This window comes from Lissotriton helveticus (assembly GCF_964261635.1).
Source record: "Lissotriton helveticus chromosome 1_1 unlocalized genomic scaffold, aLisHel1.1 SUPER_1_unloc_85, whole genome shotgun sequence".
Lineage (NCBI taxonomy): Eukaryota > Metazoa > Chordata > Amphibia > Caudata > Salamandridae > Lissotriton > Lissotriton helveticus.
In genome coordinates this window covers 188,658-213,637 of record NW_027611731.1, presented here as the reverse complement: position 1 = coordinate 213,637, position 24,980 = coordinate 188,658, and the positions used below count along the sequence as shown (strand labels likewise).

At 55.8% G+C, this 24,980-nt stretch overlaps 1 protein-coding gene across 1 annotated transcript in view; it reads left to right on the top strand.

Annotated features, from left to right (window-relative positions):
* The first annotated feature begins 455 nt into the window (after positions 1–455).
* The window catches only part of LOC144806552 (uncharacterized), a 72,044-nt gene continuing 47,519 nt past the window's right edge, over positions 456–24,980 (top strand). Inside the window, exon 1 of the mRNA XM_078672892.1 lies at positions 456–747. The gene's annotated coding sequence lies outside the window, so the exon portion shown is untranslated. The remainder of the gene's footprint in view (positions 748–24,980) is intronic.

Genomic DNA, 24,980 nt, shown 5'->3' with positions numbered 1-24,980 from the left:
CTTTTTTTTAAAACTCTTTTTTATTAGTTTGAATTGTAGTTATGCATACATTTGTAATCAGTATTTCAGCGAGCACTTGACACAGCAGTACATTAGCATGGGGAAGAAAATCACTTTTACACATTATGTGTTGCTCCATCTCTATTTGGCCTCATTTCAAGTTCCAACAATGAAGGGATATAGATAGTCCCTCGATAGATGGCTCAGTGAGGTAATAGTTTATTTATTTATTTATTTTTGACATTTATAAAGCGCCAACAAATGCCCTTGGGCTCTCGGCGCTAGTTCAGGATCTTAAAGAGTCTGCTCAGCTCTGGAGTCAGATTGCTGCAAGGTTACGTTTCATTTCCTGCCCGCGGCCCCGCCCCAGTGACTCTCACTCTCAGGGGGCGGGGTCTCATCCGTGGGTGCTGCTGGCAGCTGGAGCACCGTTGGGGGCACCGGGATGGGATGTGCCTCGTCACCTCCTGAGGAAGTGAAGTACAGTGGTAGCAGGCCACGAGAAGCGGCGGCGACAAAAGAGTGGAGGGGTCCTGTGAGAAGCACCGAGAGGTCTGTCCAGAGGAGGAGAGAAGCTGAGGCCTGTCCAGAGGAGGAGAGTCCTGTCCAGAGGAGGAGAGGCCTGTCCAGAGGAGGGGCAGAGGAGGGGCAGAGGAGGAGAGACCTGGCCAGAGGAGGGGCAGAGGAGGAGAGGCCTGGCCAGAGGAGGGGCAGAGGAGGAGAGGCCTGTCCAGGGGTGCAGAGGAGGTGAGGCCTGTCCTGAGGTGCAAAGGAGGAGAGGGGTGCAGAGGAGGTGAGGCCTGTCCTGAGGTGCAAAGGAGGAGAGGGGTGCAGAGGAGGTGAGGCCTGTCCAGGGCTGCAGAGGAGGAGAGGCCTGTCCAGGGCTGCAGAGGAGGTGAGGCTTGTCCAGGGCTGCAGAGGAGGAGAGGCCTGTCTAGGGCTGCAGAGGAGGTGAGGCCTGTCCAGGGCTGCAGAGGAGGAGAGGCCTGTCTAGGGCTGCAGAGGAGGTGAGGCCTGTCCAGGGGTGCAGAGGAGGTGAGGCCTGTCCTGAGGTGCAAAGGAGGAGAGGGGTGCAGAGGAGGTGAGGCCTGTCCAGGGGTGCAGAGGAGTAGAGGCCTGTCCAGAGGTGCAGAGGAGGTGAGGGCTGTCCAGGGGTGCAGAGGAGGAGAGGCCTGTCCAGAGGTGCAGAGGAGGAGAGGCCTGTCCAAGGGTGCAGAGGAGGAGAGGCCTGTCCAGGGGTGCAGAGGAGGAGAGGCCTGTCCAGGGTTGCAGAGGAGGAGAGGCCTGTCCAGTGGTGCAGAGGAGTAGAGGCCTGTCCAGAGGTGCAGAGGAGGTGAGGGCTGTCCAGGGGTGCAGAGGAGGAGAGGCCTGTCCAGAGGTGCAGAGGAGGAGAGGCCTGTCCAAGGGTGCAGAGGAGGAGAGGCCTGTCCAGGGGTGCAGAGGAGGAGAGGCCTGTCCAGGGTTGCAGAGGAGGAGAGGCCTGTCCAGTGGTGCAGATGAGGTGAATCCTGTCCAGGGGGCAGAGGAGGTGAGGCCTGTCCAGGGGTGCAGAGGAGGAGAGGTCTGTCCAGGGGTGCAGAGGAAGTGAGGCCTGTCCAGGGGTGCAGAGGAAGGGTGGCCTGTCCAGGGGTGCAGATGAGGTGAGGCCTGTCCAGGGGTGCAGATGAGGTGAGGCCTGTCCAGGGGTGCAGAGGAGGTGAGGTCTGTCCAGGGGTGCAGAGGAAGTGAGGCCTGTCCAGGGGTGCAGAGGAAGGGTGGCCTGTCCAGGGGTGCAGAGGAGGAGAGACCTGTCCAGGGCTGCAGAGGAGGTGAGGCCTGTCCAGAGGTGCAGAGGAGGAGAGGCCTGTCCAGGGCTGCAGAGGAGGAGAGGCCTGTCCAGGGCTGCAGAGGAGGTGAGGCCTGTCCAGGGTTGAAGAGGAGGTGAGGCCTGTCCAGGGCTGCAGAGGAGGAGAGGCCTGTCCAGGGGTGCAGAGGAGGTGAGACCTGTCCAGGGGTGCAGAGGAGGTGAGGCCTGTCCTGAGGTGCAAAGGAGGAGAGGGGTGCAGAGGAGGTGAGGCCTGTCCAGGGCTGCAGAGGAGGTGAGGGCTGTCCAGGGGTGCAGAGGAGGAGAGGCCTGTCCAGAGGTGCAGAGGAGGAGAGGCCTGTCCAGGGGTGCAGAGGAGGAGAGACCTGTCCAGGGCTGCAGAGGAGGTGAGGCCTGTCCAGAGGTGCAGAGGAGGAGAGGCCTGTCCAGGGCTGCAGAGGAGGAGGGGCCTGTCCAGGGCTGCAGAGGAGGTGAGGCCTGTCCAGGGTTGAAGAGGAGGTGAGGCCTGTCCAGGGCTGCAGAGGAGGAGAGGCCTGACCAGGGGTGCAGAGGAGGTGAAACCTGTCCAGGGCTGCAGAGGAGGTGAGGGCTGTCCAGGGGTGCAGAGGAGGAGAGGCCTGTCCAGAGGTGCAGAGGAGGAGAGGCCTGTCCAGGGGTGCAGAGGAGGAGAGACCTGTCCAGGGCTGCAGAGGAGGTGAGGCCTGTCCATGGGTGCAGAGGAGGTGAGGCCTGTCCAGAGGAGGGGCAGAGAAGGAGAGGCCTGTCCAGGGGTGCAGATGAGGAGAGGCCTGTCCAGGGGAGCAGAGGATGAGAGGCCTGTCCAGGTGTGCAGAGGAGGTGAGGCCTGTCCAGGAGTGCAGAGGAGGAGAGGCTTGTCCAGAGGAGAAGAGGCCTGTCCAGAGGAGGAGAGGCCTTCTCAGAGGAGGTGAGGCCTGTCCAGGGCTGCAGAGGAGGTGAGGCCTGTCCAGAGGAGGGGCAGAGGAAGAGAGGCCTGTCCAGAGGAGGGGCAGAGGAGGAGAGGCCTGTCCAGGGGTGCAGAGGAGGAGAGGCCAGTCCAGGGGTGCAGAGGAGGTGAGGCCTGTCCAGGGGAGCAGAGGATGAGAGGCCTGTCCAGAGATGCAGAGGAGGAGAGGCCTGTCCAGAGATGCAGAGGAGGAGAGGCCTGTCCAGAGATGCAGAGGAGGAGAGGCCTGTCCAGAGGAGGAGAAGCCTGTCCAGAGGTGCATAGGCGGTGAGGCCTGTCCAGAGGAGGTGAGGCCTGTCCAGGGGAGGGACAGAGGAGGTGAGGCCTGTCCAGAGGAGGAGAGGCCTGTCCAGGGGAGTGGCAAAGGAGGTTAGGCCTGTCCAGAGGAGGAGAGACCTGTCCCGAGGTGCAGAGGAGGTGAGGCATGTTCAGGGGTGCAGAGGAGGTGAGGCATGTTCAGGGGTGCAGAGGAGGTGAGGCCTGTCCAGGGGTGCAGTGGAGGGGAGGCCTGTCCTGGGGTGCAGAAGAGGTGAGGCCTGTCCAGGGGGATGCAGAGGAGGCTAGGTCTGTTTTGGGTCAGAGGAGGAGAGGCCTTTCCAGGGGTCAGAGGAGGTCAGGCCTGTCCATGGGGGCAGAGGAGGATAGGCCTGTCCAGGAGTGCAGAGGAGAAGAGGCCAGTCCAGGGTCAGAGGAGGAGAGGCCTGTCCAGGGGTGCAGAGGAGGTGGGGCTTGTCCAGGGGTGCAGAGGAGGAGAGGCCTGTCCTGGGTCAGAGGAGGAGAGGCCTTTCCAGGGGTCAGAGGAGGTCAGGCCTGTCCATGGGGGCAGAGGAGGAGAGGCCTGTTGAGGGGTGCAGAGGAGGAGAGTCCTGTCCAGGGGTGAATAGGAAGAGAGGCCTGTCCAGGAGTGCAGAGGAGGAGAGGCCAGTCCAGGGTCAGAGGAGGAGAGGCCTGTCCAGGGGTGCAGAGGAGATGAGGCCTGTCCATGGGTGCAGAGGAGGTGAGGCATGTCCAGGGCCTGCAGAGGAGGTGAGGCCTGTCCAGAGGAGGAGAGACCTGTCCCGAGGTGCAGAGGAGGAGAGGCCTGTTGAGGGGTGCAGAGGAGGAGAGTCCTGTCCAGGGGTGCAGAGGAGGAGAGGCCTGTCCAAGGGAGGAGAGGCCTGTCCAGAGGAAGAGAGGCCTGCCCAGGGGTGCAAAGGAGGTGAAGCCTTTCCAGGAGTGCAGAGGAGGTGAGGCCTGTCCAGGGGTGAATACGAAGAGAGGCATGTCCATGGGTGCAGAGGAGGTGAGGCCTGTCCAGGGGCTGCAGAGGAGGTGAGGCCTGTCCAGAGGAGGAGAGACCTGTCCCGAGGTGCAGAGGAGGTGAGGCCTGTCCAAGGGAGGAGAGGCCTGTCCAGAGGAAGAGAGGCCTGTCCAGGGGTGCAGAGGAGGTGAGGCCTGTCCAAGGGAGGAGAGGCCTGTCCAGAGGAAGAGAGGCCTGTCCAGGGGAGGGGCATAGGCGGTGAGGCCTGTCCAGATGAGAAGAGGCCTGTCCAGGGGTGCAGAGGAGGAGAGGCCTGTCCAGGGGTGCACAGGACCAGAGGCGTGTTCAGGGGCGCAGAGGAGGTGAGGCTTGTCCAGGGGTGCAGAGGAGAAGAGTCCAGTCCAGGGTCAGAGGAGGAGAGGCCTGTCCTGGGGTCCAGAGGTGGAGAGGCCTGTCCAGGGGTGCAGAGGAGGTGAGGCCTGTCCAGGGGTGCAGAGGAGGAGAGGCCTGTCCAGGGGTGCAGAGGAGGTGAGGCCTGTCCAGGGGTGCAGAGGAGGAGAGGCCTGTCCAGGGGTGCAGAGGAGGTGAGGCCTGTCCAGGGGTGCAGAGGAGGAGAGGCCTGTCCAGGGGTGCATAGGAGGTGAGGCCTGTCCAGGGATGAATAGGAAGAGAGGCATGTCCAAAGGTGCAGGGGAGGTGAGGCCTGTCCAGGGGTGCATAGGAGGTGAGGCCTGTCCAGGGATGAATAGGAAGAGAGGCATGTCCAAAGGTGCAGAGGAGGAGAGGCCTGTCCAGGGATGAATAGGAAGAGAGGCATGTCCAGAGGTGCAAAGGAGGTGAGGCCTGTCCAGGGGTGCAGAGGAGGAGAGGCCTGTCCAGGGGTGCAGAGGAGGTGAGGCCTGTCCAGGGGGATGCAGAGTAGGCAAGACCTGTCCAGGGGTGCAGAGGAGGAGAGGCCTGTCCAGGGGTCAGAGAAGGTCAGACCTGTCCAGGGGGGCAGAGGAGGAGAGGCCTGTACAGGGGTGCAGAGGAGGAGAGGCATGTTCAGGGGTGCAGAGGAGGAGAGGCCTGTCCAGGGGTGCAGAGGTGGTGAGGCCTGTTCAGGGGTGCAGAGGAGGAGAGGCCTGTCCAGGGTCAGAGGAGGAGAGGCCTGTCCAGGGTTGTAGAGGAGGTGAGGCCTGTCCCGGGGTGAATAGGAAGAGAGGCATGTCCAGGGGTGCACAGGAGGTGAGAACTGTCCAGGGGTGCAGAGGAGGAGAGGCCTGTCCAGGGGTGCAGAGGAGGGGAGGCCTGTCCTGGGTGCAGAAGAGGTGAGGCCTCTCCAGGGGGATGCCAAAGGAGGCGAGGCCTGTCCAGGGGTGCAGAGGAGGAGAGGCCTGTCCAGGGGTCAGAGGAGGTCAGGCCTGTCCAGGGGGGCAGAGGAGGAGAGGCCTGCCAGGGGTGCAGAGGAGGAGAGGCCTGTCCAGGGTCAGAGGAGGAGAGGCCTGTCCAGGAGTGCAGAGGAGGTGAGGCCTGTCCAGGGGTCAGAGGAGGAGAGGCCTGTCCAGGGGTGCAGAGGAGGGGATGCCTGTCCTGGGGTGCAGAAGAGGTGAGGCCTGTCCAGGGGGATGCAAAGGAGGCGAGGCCTGTCCAGGGGTGCAGAGGAGGAGAGGCCTTCCTGGGGTCAGAGGAGGTCAGGCCTGTCCAGGGGGGCAGAGGAGGAGAGGCCTGTCCAGGGGTGCAGATGAGGTAGGGCCTGTCCTGGGGTGCAGAGGAGGAGAGGCCTGTCCAGGGGTGCATAGGAGGTGAGGCCTGACCAGGGGTCCAGAGAAGGAGAGGCCTGTTCAGGGATGAATAGGAAGAGAGGCATGTCCAGAGGTGTAGAGGAGGTGAAGCCTGTCCAGGGGTGCAGAGGAAGTGAGGCCTGTCCAGGGGTGCAGAAGGGGTGAGGCCTGTCCAGGGACAGAGGAGGAGAGGCCTGTCCAGGGGTGCAGAGGAGGTGAGGCCTGTCCATGGGGCAGAGGAGGTGAGGCCTGTCCATGGGGCGGATGAGGAGAGGCCTGTCCATGGGTGCAGAGGAGGAGAGGCCTGTCCAGAGGAGGGGCAGAGAAGGAGAGGCCTGTCCAGGGGTGCAGAGGAGGAGAGACCTGTCCAGGGGAGCAGAGGATGAGAGGCCTGTCCGGGGGTGCAGAGGAGGTGAGGCCTGTCCAGGAGTGCAGAGGAGGAGAGGCTTGTCCAGAGGAGGAGAGGCCTGTCCAGAGGAGGAGAGGCCTTCTCAGAGGAGGTGGGGCCTGTCCAGGGCTGCAGAGGAGGTGAGGCCTGTCCAGAGGAGGGGCAGAGGAAGAGAGGCATGTCCAGAGGAGGGGCAGAGGAGGAGAGGCCTGTCCAGGGGTGCAGAGGAGGAGAGGCCAGTCCAGGGGTGCAGAGGAGGTGAGGCCTGTCCAGGGGAGCAGAGGATGAGAGGCCTGTCCAGAGATGCAGAGGAGGAGAGGCCTGTCCAGAGGAGGAGAGGCCTGTCCAGAGATGCAGAGGAGGAGAGGCCTGTCCAGAGGAGGAGAAGCCTGTCCAGAGGTGCATAGGAGGTGAGGCCTGTCCAGAGGAGGTGAGGCCTGTCCAGGGGAGGGACAGAGGAGGTGAGGCCTGTCCAGAGGAGGAGAGGCCTGTCCAGGGGAGTGGCAAAGGAGGTGAGGCCTGTCCAGAGGAGGAGAGACCTGTCCCGAGGTGCAGAGGAGGTGAGGCTTGTCCAGGGGTGCAGAGGAGGAGAGGACTGTCCAGGGATGCAGAGGAGGTGAGGCCTGTCCAAGGGAGGGGCATAGGAGGTGAGGCCTGTCCAGATGAGAAGAGGCCTGTCCAGGGGTGCAGAGGAGGAGAGGCCTGTCCAGGGGTGCACAGGAGCAGAGGCGTGTTCAGGGGCGCAGAGGAGGAGAGGCCTGTCCAGGGGTACAAAGGAGGTGAGGCTTGTCCAGGGGTGCAGAGGAGAAGAGTCCAGTCCAGGGTCAGAGGAGGAGAGGCCTGTCCTGGGGTCCAGAGGTGGAGAGGCCTGTCCAGGGGTGCAGAGGAGGTGAGGCCTGGCCAGGGGTGCAGAGGAGGAGAGGCCTGTCCAGGGGTGCATAGGAGGTGAGGCCTGTCCAGGGATGAATAGGAAGAGAGGCATGTCCAAAGGTGCAGGGGAGGTGAGGCCTGTCCAGGGGTGCATAGGAGGTGAGGCCTGTCAAGGGATGAATAGGAAGAGAGGCATGTCCAAAGGTGCAGAGGAGGAGAGGCCTGTCCAGGGATGAATAGGAAGAGAGGCATGTCCAGAGGTGCAGAGGAGGTGAGGCCTGTCCATGGGTGCAGAGGAGGAGAGGCCTGTCCAGGGGTGCAGAGGAGGTGAGGCATGTCCAGGGGGATGCAGAGTAGGCAAGACCTGTCCAGGGGTGCAGAGGAGGAGAGGCCTGTCCAGGGGTCAGAGAAGGTCAGACCTGTCCAGGGGGGCAGAGGAGGAGAGGCCTGTCCAGGGGTGCCGAGGAGGAGAGGCATGTTCAGGGGTGCAGAGGAGGAGAGGCCTGTCCAGAGGGGAGAGGGGCAGAGGAGATATGGCATGTCCGGCAAGGGGTTAGGAGGTGCAGCAGATGTGACGGCTGTCCAGGGTGTTGCAGAGGTGCAAAGGCCTGTCCAGGGGTGCAGAGATGGTGAGACCTGCCAAGGGAGATGTAGGCGAGGCTTGTCCAGGGGAATGCATGGAAAGTGAGGCCTATCCTGTCCTGTGGGGGCAGAGGAGGTGAGGCCTGTCAAGGGGGTGTCGAGGACTGGAGGCCTCTCCATGGGGGTGCAGATAGGTGAGGCCTGTCCACAGGGCTCATCCTGTTCTGCTGGGGGCTTGGAATTAGAGGCTTGTCCTGTGCACAGGGTGCAGAGGAGGTAGAACCTGTCCTGGGGGTGCAGAGGAGATGGGGCCTTACCAGGGAATGCAAAGCAGGTGAGGCATGTCCAGGGGGTGCCGAGGAGAGGCTTCTCTGGGGGTTGCAGAGGAGGTGAGGCCTGTCCAGGGAATGCAGAGGAGGTGAGGCCTGTCCAGGGAATGCAGAGGAGGTGAGGCCTGTCCAGGGGGCTGCAGAGGAGGCAAGGCCTCTCCAGGGGGCTTCAGAGGAGGTGAGGCCTGTTCAGGGGATGCAGGAGAGGCAGAACCTGTCCAGGGGGTGTAGAGAAGGTAAGACCTGTCCAGGGGGCTGCAGATGAGGTGAGGCCTGTCCAGCAGTGCTGAGGAGGAGGTAAGGCCTGTTTTGTCCATGGGGGTGCAGCCGAGGAGAGACCTGTGTGGGTGGTACAAAGAAGGTGAGACCTGTGGAGAGGGGGGAGAGGCAGAGGAGGTAAGACCTGCCCCTTGCAGAGGAGGTGAGTCCTGTCCTGTTGGGGGAAAGTGGTTAGAGGACGTGAAGCTTGTCCAGGGGGAGGCACAAAGAAGGTGAGGCCTGTCCAGTAGGAGCAGAGGCGGTTAGGCCTGTCAAGCGGGGGGGAGGGGGCTGCAGAGGAGGTGAAGCCTTGAGGGATAAAAATCGATTTGTGTGTAATCTCCATATGCTTTAGTTGTTAGCACAATGTTGTATCAACATGCAACGCCCACAACAATGGTAAATGCAATGCCCACTTGTATTGGGACGATGCTCACTTGTATTGGGACAGCTCGGCTCCATCTGACGGAAATTATCCACCCCACATTGTGTCAACGGCCAACTCCTACAACAATGGTAAATGCAACACCCCCTCGTAGTCCCAGCATGCCGCGCCCATCGCTCTATGCACACACCCATGCACACGCCCACGGCTTTCCAGCAGAACGCCCACGCCCACAATGGACTACTTTTCCTCTAACGTTCTTTCTTTGGTCCACTGTTGCGGTAAATGCCACCTCCCTCTCACTTAGCACGGGGACACGCCGAGATGGCGTAACCATGCGCTTTATAAAAAAGAAAAAAAAATGTATATGGTGGCCAGCTGTATAGCCTATGTCCATCTGCTGCAACTGTCCTTTCCAATGCTGTATTGGGTGTAGTGATTGGTGCTGTGGTTCCTGAGATTACCCGCCTCAAAGGTTTGAGCTCTCTCTTTATTATATTTGTATAGATTCCCGTATATCATGTCTTATAGTACGTTAGTAGTTGGACTAGCCCCTACTCGTGTTATATGGTATCCTTCGTTACAAATTGAGAACTGCACCAATGCCATCTTGCATTTTACATGAACTAGGCCCGGGCAGTGTGGTGGTAGACCTGGGTACCCACAGCGGCGCTGCCACGTGCGCGACTAGGGGAGTGACCCCTGGGATTGCGGGATTGCGTTCTGACCCGCCGGCGCAGCGCAGACTCCTGGTGGATCTGTTTGAAGGAGCACCCGGCACCTGCTGACCGAGGGCTGAGGCCGGCTGCCACCATGGGGAAGCGCCTGAAGCCTCCCCCAGACCCGGCGGAGGAATCGGCGAGCGATCAGGGCCCTGCTCTGACCGGTGGATCGACGGCAGGCCTACCGCAGAGCCAACTAGATCAGATCTTGCAAGCCATCAATGACACCAGAGAGGCATTGCACCACGACATTGCTCAGGTATCCATGAATTTGGGGCTCCTGCGGGCAGACCACAGCAAACTGGCAGACCGGGTCAAGCAGGCTGAAGTTCGGCTGGACACATTGGAACCCACGGTCAAGACATCGGAGGCTTCACTAGGTGACCGCTGTGCCTTTCTCAAGGCCGGGTCACCCCCTTGCTCCCCACGCCTGCTGATCGCCAGCCTCCTTGCCAGCCTCCTTGCCTCCTTGACGCCGACGCCAACACCGTCGCCCCCCCAGCCCCCCGAGCGGCCCAGCCACTGCTGGGCCGGCCGCTCGCCACTTTTCCCGCCACTGGCCCCCTGCGGCCCCGCCCACCACCGGCCCATTGGCCCAGACGCTAGCCCAGCCCAGCTGACCCGCCCTCCCATCCCCCTCTTAAGGGGAGAGCCTGGTGACCGCGGGAGTGACGGCTGTGCCTTTCTCAAGGCCGAGTCACCCCCTTGCTCCCCACGCCTGCTGATCGCCAGCCTCCTTGCCAGCCTCCTTGCCTCCTTGACGCCGACGCCGACACCGTCGCCCCCCCAGCCGACACCGTCGCCCCCCCAGCCCTCTGAGCGGCCCAGCCACTGCTGGGCCGGCCGCTCGCCACTTTTCCGCCGCTGGCCCCCTGCGGCCCCGCCCACCACTGGCCCATTGGCCCAGATGCTAGCCCAGCCCAGCTGACCCGCCCTCCCGTCCCCCTTCTTATGACGCCCCCAGAGCGACCGCGCAGCGGACGTGCGCAGCGGGAGCACCGATTGAGCGCCGAAGGTGCGCCAAAGGTAAGCCCGTCTGCGCCCATCCGCGCCTGGACCCCTGGCCCCCGCCGACGGAAGCCGACCCGACGGACCTACGACGCCACCGAACTCTACGCACTCAACGCCGGAAGAACCCCGGGGTGCTACCGAGCCACCCCGAGACGCACCCACGGACTCTTCTGCTGCAACTCCTGCAAGTTCACCTGCATCCAGACCTCCGCTACACCAGCACCGACCAAGACCAAGCCGAACGCCAGCAGCACCCACCTGAAGTGCATCCTGCTCAACACCCGCTCCGTCCACAGACACGCCGTCGAGCTCTGGAACCTACTCGACACCACTGCACCGGACGTCGCCTTCCTCACGGAAACCTGGATGAACGCCTCTTCAGCGCCCGACATCGCCATCGCCATCCCAGACGGCTACAAGATCATCCGAAGGGACCGCGTCAACAACACAGGAGGAGGCGTCGCCATCATCCACAGGAACACCATCCGCATCTCGACCAACACCGACGACACCCTCGCACCCGCCGAGCAGCTTCACTTCCAGGTCCACATCAACCCCAAGACCACCCTCAGAGGCACCCTCATCTACAGACCCCCGGGACCACGCACACAATTCAGCGAAGACATCGCCGACTTCATCAGCCCGCACGCCCTCTGCTCTGCTGACTACATCCTCCTCGGGGACCTCAACTTCCACCTGGAGAACAACAACGACCGCAACACCACCACCCTGCTGGACAACCTCGTTAACCTGGGACTCAAGCAGCTGGTCACCACCCCCACCCACTACGCCGGACACACACTAGACCCCGTCTTCTCATCCAGCAAGGACATCGCCTTCAGCCACGCCACCGGACTCCACTGGACGGATCACAGCTGCGTCCACTTCAGCTTCAGAAGGACCACGATCCACCACCACCAGCAACAGGTTGCACGCAGAAGCTGGAACAAGATCACAGCCGACCAACTCGCGACCTCCCTCAACATGAACCCTCCCACCAGCACACCGGACCCAAGCCAGGCGGCCACCAACCTCACCAAGTGGATCAGCGACTGCGCAGATGACCTCGCTCCCCTGAGGACCCCGCCTAGCAGACCCGGCAGCAAGAAAGCCCCATGGTTCACCGACGAACTCAAGAACTCCAAGAAGAACTGCCGAGCCCTCGAGAGAACCTGGCGCAGAGACCCAACTCCGGACAACATGGCTGCCCTCAAGCTCGCCACCCGAAAGCACCATCAACTCATCCGCGCCACCAAGAAAACCGCATTCAAGGAACGACTGGACAACAACGCACACAACAGCAAGGAACTCTTCAACATCGTCAAAGAGCTCTCCAACCCCAACGCCGGAAACAACGACATCACCCCTTCGCAAGACCTCTGCAACTCCCTCGCCTCCTACTTCCACAACAAGATCGCGGACATACACAACAGCTTCAGCACTCAACCGACGCACGCCACAACCGAACCCCCGCCCCCCACCACCACCCTCCGCGCCTGGACCCCGATCAACACCGAAGACACCATCCGCACGATGAACTCCATCCACTCCGGATCTCCGACCGACCCCTGCCCTCACCACGTCTTCAACAAGGCCGATGCTGTCATCGCACCCCACCTGCGGGACATCATCAACACCTCCTTCGACACCGCTACCTTCCCGGAGAGCGGGAAGCACGCCGAACTCAGCGCCCTACTCAAGAAGCCTTCAGCCGACCCCACCGACCTCAAGAACTACCGCCCCATCTCGCTGCTCCCGTTTCCTGCAAAAGTCATCGAGAAGACCGTCAACAAGCAGCTGGCCGCCTTCCTCGAGACGAACGGATCCCTCGACCCCTCGCAGTCTGGCTTCCGGGCAAACCATAGCACCGAGACCGCCCTGATCGCAGCCACCGATGACATCCGTGCCCTGCTCGACAACGGAGAAACAGCGGCCCTCATCCTCCTAGACCTCTCCGCGGCCTTCGACACTATCTGCCACCGTACCCTAGTACAGCGCCTCAGCAACGTCGGAGTCCAAGAGAAGGCACTGGAGTGGATCATCTCCTTCCTCGCCGGGAGAACACAGAGAGTCCGCCTCCCTCCGTTCAGATCGGAAGCCACCGAAGTCATCTGCGGCGTCCCTCAAGGCTCCTCGCTCAGTCCAACCCTCTTCAATGTCTACATGGGCCCCCTCGCTGACATCGCACGCCAGCACAACCTCAACATCATCTCCTACGCCGACGACACCCAGCTGATCCTCTCCCTCACCAACGACCCCGCCACCGCCAGAGACAACCTACACGAAGGGATGATAGAGGTAGCCGAATGGATGAAGAACAGCCGCCTGAAACTGAACTCGGACAAGACGGAAGTCCTCATCCTGGGATCCTCACCCTCCGCCTGGGACGACTCCTGGTGGCCCCCCGCCCTGGGCAACGCACCCCAACCTACAGACCACGCACGCAACCTGGGCTTCATCCTGGACTCCTCCCTCTCCATGACCAGACAAGTCAACGCCGTCTCCTCGTCGTGCTTCAACATCCTGCGCATGCTACGTAAGATCTTCCGGTGGATCCCCACCGAGACCAGGAAGACGGTCACCCAGGCCCTCGTCACCAGCCGTCTGGACTACGGCAACTCCCTCTACGCCGGAACCACCGCCAAACTCCAGAAGAGACTCCAGCGGATCCAGAACGCCTCAGCACGTCTCATCCTGGACATCCCCCGGCGCAGCCACATCTCCAGACACCTGAGAGACCTGCACTGGCTCCCGGTCAACAAGAGAATCACCTTCCGACTCCTCACCCACGCACACAAAGCCCTACACAACCAAGGCCCGGGATACCTCAACAGCCGCCTCAACTTCTACGCTCCCAAACGCCAGCTTCGATCGACCGGCCACGCCCTCGCCGCCGTCCCCCGCATCCGAAGAGCCACCACAGGAGGACGGTCCTTCTCCTACCTCGCCGCCAAGACATGGAACTCCCTCCCGACCCACCTCCGCCGGACCCAGGACCACCTCGCCTTCAGGAAGCAACTCAAGACCTGGCTGTTCGAGCAGTAGCGGACCCCCCCTCCCTAGCGCCTTGAGACCCTTTGGGTGAGTAGTGCGCTTCATAAATGCCGTGATTGATTGATTGATTGACTAGGTGAGCTGCAACAACGGGTACACCTGCTGGAGCAGAGGGCGGAGGATGAGGAGTGACGCAACCGCCGCAATAATATACGCGTGGGTGGCCTCCCTGAAAAAATTGAAGGAGCAGACATGTTGGGCTATCTGGAGACCTGGCTGCATAATGTGGTGGTCCCGGAGGGTTTGACACCGTTTTACACCCTGGAGCGCGCCCACCGGGTGCCGGCCCGGCCTCCGGCTGCTGGTCGACCTCCTCGGCCGGTGGTGGCGCGCCTGTTGCACTACAGGGACCGGGATATTATCCTCCAAAAGGCGCGAGCACTGGGGCCCTATCAAGTGGACAATGCCCATGTTTCCATCTACCTGGACTATTCTCTTGAGGTTCAGAGGCTGCGCTCCACCTTCCTAGCAGTCAAGAAGGCTCTTCGTGAGGAGGGTATTCGTTACTCTCTCTTGTTCCCGGCCCGCCTGCGGATCATGCTGGAGGGCAAATCATCCTTCTACAATTCTCCCGACGAGGTGTGGGACTGGCTGGAATTATACAGGGCCGGTGCCGATGCTCATCTGACTTCTGGGGAGCCGTGGAGCGCTGCACCGAGACCTAAGCGGAACAGGAGACCCAGGAGACGACCACCAAATGCTCGGACCCCCTCCGTGTCACAAACTGAGCTGGAACGCAAAGAGGCCCTCCGGGCGGTCTCAACCATTTCCAGGACAGTGGAGTCGACATCGGCGATGGAATCGGGCTCCCATAGAGGCTCTGAGGATGGGGCTTCGGAGGGTTCGGGCGGTGGCGGTCCCGAGCCACCCCATTTCACGCCTGGGACAGCAGATGACTTGCTGGACGAATGACCCTAATGCCCCCCCCAAAGTGGTATTGTATATGATGATGTGCTCCTGATCTGTGTTTGGGGAGGAGACATGTATCCCGGGAGGGCAGGGACTGCAGATGACTTGCTAGACTAATGATCCTAATGCCCCCCCCGAAGTGGTATTATATATGATGATGTGTTCCTGATCTGTGTTTGGGGAGGAGACATGTATCCCGGGAGGGCAGGGAACTGCTGGGCGGCTGCCTTGTACGCTTCGTGGCTCCTGCCATTGACGAGGTAGGGATGTGGGACACCTAGGGCATGCTGGGGTGGGCCGGTCGGGCGGCATATGTAGCTCACGGTCTGTTGGAAGTGGCGACGAGCCCCCCCCTTCTCACACCTATTGTGAGACTCTGGTAGTTACCAGAGGTTGTTCTTCTTGGGATTCTTGCTTTTGGATGGGTTTCTACAGTTTGGGGCCTATTCTGGGGATGGGTGGGACACTGGTTTGTTGGGTGGTCGGGGGGTTCAGGTTTTTGGGATGTTGTCAGTGTGCCTGGAGTTTTTTCTTTACTCAGAACTATACTTGCTATTGTGAATGGGGACCTTACCTGAGTTGAAGTGTGTAACTTGGAATGTGCGGGGACTGAATTCCATGCTGAAACGTCACAAGGTGCATGCCTATCTTGTTCGTAGGGGGATCCAGGTGGCCTTCCTGCAGGAAACCCGGAGGGGAGGGCTCTGCAGCGCAGGTGGCGGGGACAGCTGTTCTATACTGTGTACTCGGCCTTTGCAAGGGGAGTGCTGATCTGGGTGAGGGCGGGGGTTCCCTTCCAACCCTTGGTGACAGTGGTGGATCCTGAGGGGAGGTTTGTGGCTGTACATGGCCGCCTGGATGGGAGGGACGTGATGCTCTGCAGCGTCTATGCCTCAAATGTGGAGCAGCCTGCCTTTTTCACGCGACTATCCGGGAAACTGGCGACAGTCCTGGCTAATACGGTACTACTAGGGGGATTTTAACTCTGTGTTGGATGTGGAATTAGACAGATCTCACCCACCACTGGCACAGGCGGCAGCTCACAGGCTAGCGAAGAGTAGGAGAGAGTGGCAAAGTAGCTGGGGCCTGGTCAATGCATGGCGTACTCAACACCCTACTGAGAGGGATTTTTCCTTCTACTCCCCCCCGCATGCTCTGCATGTTCGCCTTGACAGCATTCTCTGCTCACCGGACGCTCAGTGTTTGGTTCACCACAGCGAATACCTGGCGAAAACGATATCCGATCATAACCCTTGCTTGGTAGTGGTCCAATGGACGCGGCAACGCCAAGCTATCCCGACGTGGCGGTTGAACCCATTAGCGCTGGAGGATGCGGCGTTTAAGGCTGATGTACGCACTGGGGTGGAAGGCTATTTCACTACTAATGAGGGCACGGCATCGAGTAGGGCGCTGGAGTGGGACGCCTTTAAGGCGGTGGTTCGAGGAGTATGTATTTTGGCTGCCGCGGGAGTCCGTAAGACCCTCCTGCAGGACGTCGCGCTCAGTGAGGATCGCTTGCGTGAGGAGGAACAACATAGTCACACGACTCCTGAAGCTCACGGAGCGGTTTCGGCCGCACGGGAGGAAGTTGCGTCAACGATGGAGAAGCTCCGCTGCTTTGACTATAAGGAGTTTCTTATTCGAGCTCATGCTGAACGTGACAAGGTGGGTTCCCTGCTGGCCTGGCTGGCTAATCCTGGGACCCGGGGCACTCCGATTGTGGCTTTGGCTACCTCAGAGGGGCAAATGGTTTACACTCAGTCAGAGATCAACAGCCAATTCTTGGCATATTATGCACACCTTTATAGGAACGAGATGTCAAGTGCGCCGGTGGAGCTAGATGAATTCCTATTAGCGGCACGGCTTCCCCGGCTCGACCCGGACCACGTGGACAGCTTGGGCGGGGATATCACCGAGGGAGAGATACGTGTAGCTATTAAGCACATGGCTCGCCGCAAGACCCCTGGTGCGGATGGTCTACCGATTGAGTTTTATGCAGCCTACGCGGATGCGCTGATCCCGCGGTTGCAGGCAGTTTACCGGGAGGCCTGGGACACCGGGGCGTTACCCGCGACCACTCGCGAGGCTTTGGTGATACCCTTACTGAAGCGTGGCGGCGATGCCAGCTCTCGCTCGGCCTACCGCCCACTGTCCATGCTCATGACGGACTACAAGATTCTGAGCAAGGTCCTCGCGACGCGGCTTCTGGCTCACATGCGCACTCTGGTGCATTCCGACCAGGCGGGTTTTATTCCCCAGCGCACCACCGCCACCTGTGTGCGTAGGCTGCTTCGGGTCATGGGGGGCAATGTTGACGGCCTCCCTGATGCCGCTGTCCTTTCGATCGACATCGAGAAGGCCTTTGACAGCTTTGAGTGGCCATTCCTGCTCCGGGTACTGGGTGCCTTTGGATTGGGTGAGCGGTTTATGAAGTGGACTGCCTTGCTTTATGCCGCGGCCACTGCTCGAGTCAAGACAGGCGCTACCATATCTGCCGCGTACAGGGTTGGTCGGGGGACGCGACAGGGATGCTCCTTGTCCCCTCTACTATTCGCGCTCGCTATAGAGCCTTTGGCAGCTCACGCCCGTATGGGCCGAGCTTATGAAGGTCTTCCACTGAGAGGTGATACCCATTACATCTCACTATATGCGGACGACTGTTTTCTGTTCTTAGCCGACACCGACGATTCCCTGCGTGGGGCCAAACGCTTGCTCTCAGATTTCGGCCGCCTCTCAGGACTACGAGTCAACTGGGGGAAGTCTTGTCCCTTCCCGCTGGCACCAGGGACGGATGACTCCCGCCCGGAGGGCGAGCTGCGATGGGAGTATCATTGCCTCCCGTACCTAGGTACACACATCTATCATTCTTCGCTGGCCCTCCTAGAGGGTAACATAGACAGAGCGATCCGGAATCTGCGAGGCTGCATGGGATTCTGGCGGACACTACCTCTATTGGTCGCGGGGCGAGTGGCGTTGCTGAAAATGGTAGCACTTCCCCGTTTATTATATCTGTTTCGCACTCTACCAATATGGATCCCGGGTCGGTTTTTAGCAGACTCCGCTCCCTAGTCTCCGGGTTCATCTGGGGATCGGGTAGACGGCGCGTTGCGCTGGCCACGTTGATGCGTCCCAGGGCGGATGGGGGACTTGCGGTCTGAGGATCTTGAGTGGTATTACCTGGCGGCGCAGCTGCAGTGGATTACCCAGGCAGTGGCCTTAGAATACCGGGGCCCAGAGGAGGTACAGGGCAGACTGTTTCCCAGACATGTCATCTCCTTTATAATCTTGGGCCAGAAGCTGGACCTTACCCAGCTCACTCTGGAGGAACGTACACTTCGTAGCTGTTGGCTTTGTTGCCATAGGCGCTCCGGTACCGCTCGCCTTTATGCCCCTGAGATCCCGCTGGGGATGTGCACGGCCTTCCCGCATGGAGGTGACTGGTCTGCGCTGGCAACCTGGGAGGAGCTCGGTTTGCAGGTGCTCGGTGATCTTTACAAAGATGGATCGCTGCTCACATTCCAAGAGCTACGTGACGCTTACGACCTCCCACGGGGTGACTACCTGCTGCACGCTGCGCTGGTGGCCAGTATTCGGAGACACTGGAAGGGAGGGCTTGCCGAGCCTCCGGCATCCGAGTGCTGCCAATATGTGGTCATGGCGGCTGGTACTTACAAGGCCGTCACCTGCCTCTACCGGAGGATGTCGACTGAAACCCTACAGCTGAGAGCCAAATGGGAATGTGATATTGGGCGACCGATTCCCGAGTCGACGTGGCCGCAGCTGGTGCGACGGGCGTGGAAGGACACTAGGAACGCCAGGTTCCAATTGATCCAGTTTTTTACTCTACACCGTGCGTACCTAACACCAGTTAAGATTTCGCACTATTTTGAGGGCGCATCGTCGCTCTGCCCTCGATGTGGGACGGCGGGAGCGGATTTCGCACACGTGTTTTGGTCCTGTGGTCCTGACAGGTTACTGGGAAGCGGTGATGGCCTGCCTGAATGCTGTCACAGACCGGCAGATAGACGCGGATATGGGCGCTTGCTTATTGTTATGGTTCCCTCACACCCCCCGTAATCGCATTACCAGTAAGTTTTATGATTTGGGCCTGATTCTAGCCAAAAGAGAGATCGCCATGCACTGGAAATCTAGCCAGGGTCCCAGCTACTTGCGTTGGAGGGCCGCTCTGGTACGTTGGGCGAAGGCGGAGAGCGCGTTGCAGCTGCAACAGGCCAGGCGCCCAGACAATGACAAGGCTTTAGAGGTGGCTAGGGCGTGGGAGGCCTTGGTGATAGCACTCCAGCTGCCTGAAGGTGAACTGAGTGAAGATGAAGAAGCAGCACCGCCGTAGAAATGATATTTTAAGGGGTACCCCACTTCCAACGAAGCACACAATTACCACACATATGACAGGGGTTCTGAGAGATCGGTTCCCCCATTGGAACGCACTACTCACCTTTTTCCTTGAATGCTTATCAGAGAGGTGACTTTCTGTTGGTTAACAGTTCACTGAGGGAGGACAAGGCACACTGACAGGGAGGGGGGGCACGGGGCGGGAACTGTTTCTGGGATTGTTACATATAAAAGGCTTCATGTGAAAGACGTAATATCATCCTGGAATGCCACCTATCTCTGCATTATTTTGCAGACTGTATTGCTGTGTTATCAAACTTGAATGCCAATAAAAATTGTTTTTACAATGTCCTGAAGAGTGCTCTAATAGATGGGTTTGGCTTAACCAATGAGCAGTACAGGTTGCTGTTCAGAGACACCCAGAAGACACAGACTCAGGACTGGACTGACTTTGTAGATTGTGCCACAGGCTCAGGAAGGCTGGTTACTGGGCAGTAAGGTCAAAGACTATACAGGATTGTATAATTTTATTATGAGAGAACACATTCTTAATAATTGTCAGAACTAGTTATTGCACCAACACCTGATTGACTCTGATCTGACCTCTCCCCAAGAATTGGGAAAGAAGGCAGACAAATGGGTCCGAACCAGGGTGAGGCAGAAGGTCCAGAACCAAGGTGGTGATCAGAAGAAGCAAGACCAAAAGGGTGGGGAGAAAGCAAAATACCAGAAGTCTTCTCAAGGTCCCAAAAAAGCTTCTAATGGTGGGGGTTTCCAACAATCTAAGAAAAAGGAAGGCCCAAAGAAACCCTGGTGCAAAACTTGTAAGGTTAATCCTCACTGGACTAGTGATTGCACCAAGAAGGAGACAGCTCCAACCACTGTTGCCCTTAAGGCACCTGCCCCCCCTTAGTACAGTTAACAGTGGTGGTTCTCAAACCAAGGCTATAGTGGGGTTAACCCTGGGTACGGAGATGGATTCTGGCCTAGTCAGAATACCAATTCAAGCTGTTCTTGTCTGTGATGTAGACATGGCTTTGTACTCTACTGTGAGTCTCAATAACTTGGGCAAGTACAGACAAACACCTTTAATCAATAACAAAGTGGCTCAGGCCTACAGGGACACCTGTGCCAGTGTCACCATGGTGACACCTAACTTTGTGGACCCGGACAGATAATACTAGGTGACAATTACCTGGTGAACAATGCAAGCAATGTCACTACCACCCATCGTATGGCAATTGTTAATTTTTCCTGGGGGGAATATGTTAATATCCAAATTTGATTTGGACCTCCTCCCATGTCTCACAGATAGGGAAAACATTAATCGCCCCACTTTTACAGGCAGAAATGCGGCTACTAATATTGACCATATATTGATTTCTTGTAATAATGAGAAATTGCTTTCAACCCCCTGGATAACGGAACAGGCTGTCAGTGACCATAATAGTATATCCTTGTCCCTATTTGATTATTTTATAGTAGAGGAGAGATAACCCACTGACATTGTTCCAATTAGACCTAATGGAATGCGTATAAGGTGGGCTGGCATTGAACCAGTGAAGTTCCAAAGAGAAGTTATTATTTTGGGAGCGGCTGAAATTAACTATTGCCTTAGAGAAGACATTAGCCCAAAGTTGTTAATGTCTAACTATTTAAAGATAAATAGTATAGTAGAGGGTCTGTTAACCAAACCTTTTAAAGGGGATAATTATCGAAATGTCGGCTGGTTTAATCAAACTTGTTCTAATGCTTTACGTAGCCTGAAAAAAGCCCTGGATATGAACCCCAGAGATTCAGCCGATATTAAGAGACTTCATTTAGACTATAAATTGGCTTTAAAAGCTAGAAAAACTGAGCTTCAAACTGACGGATGGGAAAAGTTATGCTCTGCATCTGAATTGAAGAACAGTAAATTGTTCTGGGAGACAATTAATTCCCCCTTTTTGAAGGAGGATCATATCCCGGAATTTATTTCCCATGTTAACAGTAATGCCTGGGTTGAACATTTTTCTACTATTTTTAACCCACCAGACAGGGAAGTTTTATGTACTTTATTTTTATTGGATACTGTGTGGCAGGCATTGCCTATGTCAATAAGTATTGAGGAGGTCCGTGACGCTTTAGCTAGCAGTAAGGGAAACAAAGCACCGGGCCCAAACGCGGTCCCGGTAGACCTGTATAAATGTGAAATGGATCTGTGGTCCCCGATAATGGCCAGAGTTTTTAACGTTACTGCTGAGAATGATTTCCCAAATTCCTGGAGCGAATCCCTTTTAATTCCAATCTTTAAGAAAGGTCTAAAAACTGAAGCTTGTAACTATCGCCCAATATCCTTGCTGGATTCTTCAGTCAAGGTTATGAGTAGGGTGTTATTAAAGAGATTGGAAACCCGGGTGAATGACAATAAGATCTTGTCCCGGTCCAGTATGGGTTTAGAAAGGGTCTAGGAACCCTTGAACAATGTGTCAATCTTGATTTATTGTTAGGAAAATATACCCTGGCTAAAGGAGGAAATCTGTATCTTTGCTTTGCTGACCTCAGCAGTGCTTTCTACCTGGTCGACCACTCTATACTGTGGCCAATACTGCTAGAACTTGGAGCTCCCAAGGAAACTATTCACTTTTTAGCAAGACTATATGCGACGCTCTCTAGCAAAGTACGTTATGGGTATAAGGGAGAATGTACACCATCCTTTAGGGTCAGAAGGGGAATCCGCCAGGGTTGGGTCCTTGTGCCTTTATTATTTTATTTATTTATTAATCATGTGGATGCAGCCTTGAGATTGATACCTGTGACGCCCCAATGGTCAAGGGAAGTGCTATACCCATTCTACTATATGCAGACGATGCTGTATTAATGTCGCGTACACCCATTGGATTGCAGCGTCTGATTAATGAGTTTGTTTAATTTATCGAAAACAGGAAACTTTTAATTATTAAGACAAAGACATTTGTTATGGCTTGTGGCATGAAGCCCAAAGCCAATAGCTCCTTTTAAGTCCTAAGTCTTTCTGTTACTTAGGCATTACTTTTGCAGGCATGGGGAGATGGGTGTGCGAACAGGAAAATATACGCTCTAAGATGACTAGGAACACCAACGGGATTTTTAGATTTGCGACAAAACTGGGTAACCGCCGCATTGCGGACATGGTAACTATCTATAATGCAAGATGTGTTACCTCTGCCCTTTATGGTGCAGGGTATGGGGCCATAGCCAATTTGAACTATTACAGCAGGATGAAAATACTTTTCTTAAACGTCTTTTATGTGTTCCACAATCAGCTTCGACAGAAATCATACACCGCGAAGTGGGTATTAATTACATTACAGATCTCGTTGCCCTTCGACCGCTTCTCATATGGAGATCTATTTGGGCTAAGAACGAGACTGCTTTGACCCAATCTATAATTAAAGACTGTATGAGATCAGATAATTGCCTTAAAATCCCTTGGCTAAATTACATCCACCATTGGTATGGCCTCCTTTTTAATTATGATGCCCAGACTGGACTAGATTATGCACCTTTAATTGCCAAATCGGAGATAAAAACCTCTTTGCTTAAATATAAAATAAAGACTCGTTTTAGAGCTATTGGTGACCAGTCAACTTTTATGTTCTATCAGCAATTGGGTCTTAATGATGGTTTTCAGGATTACTTAACTATTGTTTCTAAATCATCTCATCGCTTTGTTTTGACCCGTCTTCGGCTGGGTATTGCCCATCATCTTGTGGCATTCCCAGTCATGAACAAACGTTCATCGGCCGTCTGCCCTTGTGACAATATATCACGACAAAGCTGCTGCCATTTTTTATTATTTTGCCAATTTTATCTTTTTATAAGGACATTTTACTTAAAACCTATCTTTTTAAAGTATAATGTAAGATCGACAACAACAGCAATGAATTTGTTGATCTCTTTGGACAACCCAGGATTATGTTTTCATGTAGCATCTTATTTATTACATTCTATTGCTATCAGGAAATCTATTGTAGTCTGACAACTGAGAGGGTATAGCTAACTGCTCCTAAATCACTGATCGTTAATGTGGACAATGTTATGGCACCACTCATGTAAAGGGCACAATGCACTTTATTTTTTTATATTTAGTATGTATAGTACTGTCTAAACAATGGAAAACTGAAATTCTGAATTGCACAATGCACTTTCCCCCATTGTTGTTAACAAAATTATGAATATATGATCTTGTTTGTTGATTTATGTATTTACATTGTCTCTTAACTGTTGGTATATGCTGTCTGTTTTGTATTTTATTATGTTGTATTGCTTTTTTGAAGATTATATGCACTGCTTATATGGTTGTATATTACACCCGAATAAAAGCGTGTGAACTGAACTGAATGGTTAGACAAGCAAATACCTACTTTCTAAAAGTGGTATTTGCAAACACAGAATATTAAAACCAACTTCACTAAAAGATGTATTTTCTTATTCTGTGTTCAGGCATACTAAACTCGAATTTCTACCATGTTCTCTGAGATAGTTAGGATTATAAAATGTAATAACTCTAACAGCCCATTCTGGCCTATGGAGAACAGGTAGCTTTGCAATAGTGAAAAATGAAAATCACTTTAATTCACTATTAGGACATGCCACACACATCAGGGCTTGTCACACTTTATACCTATAATGCACTCTGCCCATGGGCCTACCATAGGGGTGACTGATATGAAGAAAAGGGAAGGTTTAGGGACTGGCTAGTGGGTGCACTTGCCCAGTCAGCATGACAGTACCAGACTGCACACAGGCTCTGCAATGGCAGACATTAGACACATCTTACAAGGCTGCTTCTGTGGGTGGCACAACCAGTGCTGCAGGCCCACCAGCTGTATTTGGATTTACATGCCCTGGGCACACTCAGTGCACTAGACTAGAGTCTGACAAGTAAACCAAATAGCCAAACATGGAACCACTGATTAATACATCAATTTACAATAGAGAGCATTTGCACTGTGGCACTGGATAGCAGTGGCACAGTGCCCAAAGCATCTAACACCAGCAAAAATACATGAGGCAACAGCAAAAATGAAAGGGAGACCCACACCAATGGTGCCAGGTCTAACACCTGTTGATGGTGGTCAGTAGGACTTTGGCCGTGTATGGTAGGAGGAAGCTCGGTCAGTAGTTGTAGAGTTTGGTTAGGTCCATGGAGGGTTTATTCAGCAGGGCTGTACCAGCTGCCTGTTTCAAGGCTCCTGGGAAGAGGGCTGCATTGATGGAATCGTTCAGGATGGGAGGGAGGACTTCACTGATAGTGTTTAGGCCTATTTAGGTCTCGCGCGTAGCATTGCAGTGGGCAACATTTCTGGCGCAGCGAGAGACCTCTTATACAGGGTTCTGAAAGCTGACCACACGCTTCTGCATGTGGTTTTGCTTTCACTGGTTGCCATTGGCTTTAGCGTGTTGTTTTAAAAAAAATAAGGCACGCAATTGGGCAAATGCGGGCGCATGTCCCGCCTTTGCTCCACCCAAGTCCCACCGGTGTCTGTTACGCGCTTCAGCACGGCACAGACAACAGGCTCCCTCGCCCCCGCACCACTGGTTTTCTTTGTTCCGTGCCCACTATGAACTCAGCCTTCTCTAGGAACAGCCTCCCCTCTCCATCCTTTCCTAATCCCGTCTAAAGCCACCCACGCGCCAGTGTGGAAGCTGCCACTACGGATGTATGACGTTACAACGCATGCATTCACAACACATGCCATCACAACGCAACTATTACACCGTAGGTGCCATTACAACGTATGCCATTACAACGCATGCAATTACAACGTAGGTGCCATTAAAACGCATGCCATTACAACGTAAGTATAGGTAAGTATTTAATTGTTTTAATATTAATTTAATTTGAATTAAATTACAAAAATTGTTTATTAAATAATTTTAATTAATTTCTATTTTTTTTTAATATATTTAAATTTATAATTGTAACTCCTTGGGTGTGTAATAGTAGGGTAAATGTTGGATTGTGTAGGGGTTAAATTTACTATTCTAACTCCAGGGGGGTGTAATAGTAGGGTAAGTGTTGGATAGTGTAGGGGTAAAAATTACTATTCTATCTCCAGGGGGGTGTAATAGTAGGGTAAGTGTTGGATAGTTTAGGGGTAAAAATTACTATTCTAACTCCAGAGGGAAGTAATAGTAGGGTAAGTGTTGGATAGTGTAGGAGTAAAAATTACTATTCAAACTCCAGGGGGGTGTAATAGTAGGGTAAGTGTTGGATAGTGTAGGGGTAAAAAATACTATTCTAACTCAAGGGGGGTGTAATAGTAGGGTAAGTGTTGGATAGTGTAGGGGTAGAAATTACTATTCTAACTCCTTGGGTGTGTA